Below are 4,624 nucleotides of genomic sequence, written 5' to 3'. Positions count from 1 at the left end.
TAGACCATTTCATCATCTCAGGAAGAAACTCTGCACCCTAGGCTATCTACCTCCCAGCTCTTCATTCTCCCCAATCCCGAGCAATCACTGATATATGCTCTATCTCCTTATATTTGCCCATTCTGGACATATAAGTGAAATCATAATTGCTTTTTCTTGTGTGTGAATAGCTCTTTAGCATAATGCTTTCAAGACTTATCCATGACACAGTATATACTTCATTTCCTTTTATGACTGAGTAATATCCCATTGTATGGATGTATTACTTTTGTTTATCTGTTTGTCAGCTGACAGATATTTGGATTTTTTCCATTTTCTGGCTATTATTATTTTAAAAATATTTTTATTTATTTCAGAGAGGAAAGGAAAGGGAGGGAGTTAGAAACATCAATGATGAGAGAAAATCATTGATTGGTTGCTTCCTGCACACCCCCTACTAGGGATTGAGCCCAGAACCCGGGCATGTGCCCTGGCCAAGAATCAAACTGTGACCTCCTGGTTCATAGGTCAATACTCACCCACTGAGACACGCTGGCAGGGCTCTTTCTGGTTATTATTAACACTGCTTCTATGAATGTTTGTGTGTAAGTTTTGTGTGGCCATATGTTTTGAATTCTCTTGGGAGAATTCTTAGGAGTGCAATTGCTGGGTCAAAAGGTATGCCCATTGGAAGAAGGCCAAGTCATTTTTCAGAGTTGCTGCACCATTCACAACTGTGTCAATGACCATGGAACCTTCTATAAAATACACTTGCATTTTCTTTTTCAAAGAAAGAAAAAACCATAAAGGAATAGTTGTGGGTTCCAATTTTATGTCTTCTGCACTTTTTATTGATAAAATGGGAACAGCCAGCAGTACCATCTGGAATTCTCTGCCAGACACACAGGTCTGTGCTTGCTAAATACCATGAGCAGAATTCTTTCACAGAAGCTCCTTGAACCTGAAACACAGCAGTACTCGGTGACCATGGGTCCTCAGTCTTAGGAAAGCCTTAATGAAGCCTTGGCTGGGGAGGCAGAAGTGATACAGGAGTATGTGGGGTCTGCCCCCAACCCTCAATTAAAGGGTAGTTTATGCAACATGCCTTCTTTTTGAACCAGAGCCAGGGTCACTGTTGAGCTGAGGTAACATTAATTATTTTTCCGCTTGTCGGATTCCATGAAAAAGATGTGAAAATGGCCTGTTTATGAAAGAGTACAGGCAGAGGCTGTGAGCTGATTATGTCAAACCTCGTCAAAGCTTCCTTAGTGTGGGAGGTTATAATCAACAAAGCATGGCGGCATCTGTGCCCATTACAGGAGGAGCCCCTCTGCCTAGCTCGCCAGCAGAGACAAGAAGCCAGCTTAACCCCTGCTGGACTGAATTGGGCCGACTGTGTGGAGCAAAGAAGTTTTACTTTCATCAATTATCTAGTACACAGTTAGGGGACAGAGCAGCCAAGAAGGTCATTGTCCTTGTTTTGCTCCCTTGAGAGAGCAGCATCACTTCTTTCTGTGACTTGGGCCACCATATAGATGTGTCAAGACGCAGAGTTGCAAAGCTTGAAAGATACAGAAATAAGCTTTAAAAAACAAGTCTGAAAACAACCTCAGAGAATATTAGCAGGGAGCCCCACACTTTCTACATAGGTGGGGCTTAGGGACTGTGTTCTGGTTGAAAGAGGTGTCCCAATATGGCAATTGCTAGATTAAAAAATCTTGTCTTATCAGGAGACTGGATAAAGCAGCTGGTGATACTATGGGGAAACTAAAGCTCATCACCAATGTTGTCCTTGGGAATGATTTGACCTAAAGACCATCCAATATGTTGGACTCAATTTCTTTTTTTTTTATAACCAATAATTATGTCCCCTTTCTTTTACTGAAATGAAATACATTGAAAAAAAGCCACTTATATGGCCCTAACTGATTTGGCTCAGTGGGTAGAGCCTCGGCCTTCGGACTGAAGGGTCCCAGGTTTGATTCCAGTCAAGGGCATGTACCTTGGTTGTGGGCACATCCCCAGTAGGGGGTGTGCAGGAGGCAGCTGATCGATGTTTCTCTCTCATTGATGTTTCTAACTCTCTATCCCTCTCCCTTCCTCTCTGTAAAAAAATCAATTATATATATATTTAAAAGCCACTTATATGTTCACTATAAAAAGATCATATGCCATAAACATAAAATAAACTATTACTGATGTGCAATGAAATAAAGAGCTTATCACCAGAAATGAAAATAAACTCTATCAGTAAGCACATTGTTTAGTTTAGCTGAAATTTTTTTCACAGCCACACTTTCTTTTTTGTTTGTTTGTTTATATTGGTTTAAGCCATGTCAAATGTAAGTTTACAAAGGGAAAGGACATAGAATATAGAGACGATCACACCATGGGGCCCACGGGAGGGGCGGGAGACCCTTTTCCCTGGGAGCAGCAGCTCTAATCCCAGGGATGGTTCCTGGCAGAAGGCTGGGCAGCCAGGAGCCCCTCATCCAGCCCCAAACTCGGCCCCTGCTGTAGCTCAGTTCCCATTTCTGTGCCTCCCCCTCTCCCAGCTCCTTATAAAGAGCCCCAGGAGCTAAGACTGAGGAGAGGAGCATGTCCCTTGGGCATGTGCCCCATGTCTGGGAGAAGAAATACCGTATATACCACTGAACACCCAGCACATGGGAGAGGGAAGGGACACCATGGGAGAGGGAGAGGCAGGCGCCTCAAGAGGTGGATGGGCCGAGCCCGAGCCAGCCCTGAAGGAGGCACTGCTTCCAGGTGTTCTTAAGAAAAGAAGAAAATCATACAACCGACGGGGAGTGTAGGGGTGAGGGCAGGAAGTTACCCCATTTATATCCAACATTGTAAACACATGTCTGTATTACATGTGCTGGTGTTTGCATGTCTGTAAGTTGGTCTGGGGGCTGGATCTCAGGAGCCTTGTCCTGCTACCCACCCTGGGGACAGACCTGGAGCAGGTATGTCCCCAATCCTGGCAGGAACCTGGCAGGGCCTGGGCCTCAGCATCCACTCTGGCTCCAGAGGCCTGTGTGTGTGCGCATGTGCATGTGTGCAAATATGCACATGGGGAACCTGTGTGCAAGTATGTGCAAGGAGTAGGGTCACCTACCAGAAGCGGGCAGGCAGGACTGCTTGAGGCAAGGCCTGCCTGGGTGGCTGGCTCACAGGCAGATTCCCGCAGGCCTCTGGGCGCTGTGATGGTGTTGCTCGGAGGGCACAGCTTCTTGGCACCCGGTGTCCGCAGCCAGCGCTCCTCGAAGTGCACAGGACAGCCCCGGAGGGACGTCGGGAGCGTCCATGGGAGTCCAGGCAGAGGAGGCAGAGGAGCGGCCCCACTGACCGCTGCTGTTCACGTTCCCTGACCCGAGCCTTCAGGGCCTCAAACGTGGTCACAGCTGAATCTTCCGTTATTTCTCCATGTCGCCATTCTTGCAGGTCTTCTGCACGGCCTCCCGCCGGCTACTCTCCCGGTTGCTGGTGGAAGGGATCCCATCGCTGGCCCATCAGAGGACTCGGGTGTGATGCGTGTGCTGGGAGGGTCGCTGTTCAGAACGGCACCTCTCTCCGCGGCTTCACCGGGCTCCTCGCCTGTGCAGCGATGACGCCAGCCTCCGTGTGGCTTCCATACTCCAGAGTGTCATCCGCATCCACATCCAAGCCAGCATCGCGGTCAGGACTCCCTCAGCCGCTGCGCACGGTGAAGCCAGAGCCCGGGAAACGCCTCCCAGGCGAGTGGCGGCCCGTATCCGTGTCTGCCGCCTCCCTCAGGCTCCTCGGAGCGGTTGCTGTTCTCATGTTCTGCATGCTGTTCTCCTGGGCCATGCAGGAGCCTTTCCTCTTAGAAAGGCGATACTCCACGTGCCTGCCCGTCTCCTGCTCCGATGCTGCGGGGAGGGGGGGAGGGCGGCTGCACAGGGGACACCTGCCCTTCATCTTGCTCCCTCCCTTTCATTTTCCCCATCCGAGCACTCAGTGGGTCTGCGATCGGCTCCCACTCGCAGGAAGGTCTGGTGTCTGTGATCTGTGAGGGGGCAGTCACCAGTGGCCGATGAGTGTGATGCTGTGGAGACGCCTTCCCTCCCGATGGGAGCAGCAACAGGGGGCTTGGGAGCGCCCGGTGCCATGGGGTCCCTCGGAAGGGCATGCTTGCAATGTCGGTGTGCCTTCTTCTTTACTTCTCTAGTCTAGGACTTCCATTCAGCCGGATTTCAAGCTGCTCTGAGTGATGGTTGTTCTGTGTTTTAGTTGTAATTTTGATGTGGTTGGGGGAGGCGGCGAGTATCGGCGGTTTACCTGCACCAGCATCTTCCACAGCCACACTTTCTTAGTGAAGGAAGCAAGCTGTCCATATACATTCTGGCACCATTTCCTTACCTCGTAGCTCACCAGCACTTCAAATAGCATTGCTCTAGATGAGATAATTAAATAGTCAGAGGTTGAGCTCATACATAGAGTCAGCATGAATGTGACAGCTGCCAGTGAGGACTGATACAGGCATGTAACATTGGCAATTTAATTAAAACCTATGTGTACTGTTATCATTAGTGATGTGATTTTCCAAAATTGTGGTCAAGTTCTTGGTAAATTTCTGAATATATAAAGTGCAATTTTCTCTTGATTCACATTTCTGGACATT

At 48.7% G+C, this 4,624-nt stretch overlaps 1 pseudogene across 1 annotated transcript; it reads right to left on the bottom strand.

Moving 5' to 3' along the window:
• Positions 1–630: 630 nt before the first annotated feature.
• On the bottom strand, positions 631–4,112 carry LOC307102675 (E3 ubiquitin-protein ligase RNF220-like; annotated as a pseudogene). The gene is made up of 2 exons: positions 3,098–4,112; positions 631–759 (listed from the first exon to the last, which is right to left on the bottom strand). The product of its transcript is annotated as an E3 ubiquitin-protein ligase RNF220-like (transcript).
• Between the last annotated feature and the right edge of the window lie 512 nt (positions 4,113–4,624).

Source organism: Cnephaeus nilssonii (genome assembly GCF_951640355.1).
Source record: "Cnephaeus nilssonii genome assembly, chromosome: 7".
Lineage (NCBI taxonomy): Eukaryota > Metazoa > Chordata > Mammalia > Chiroptera > Vespertilionidae > Cnephaeus > Cnephaeus nilssonii.
The sequence above is the reverse complement of the archived record's forward strand: the minus strand, read 5'-3'. Positions and strand labels throughout refer to the sequence as shown.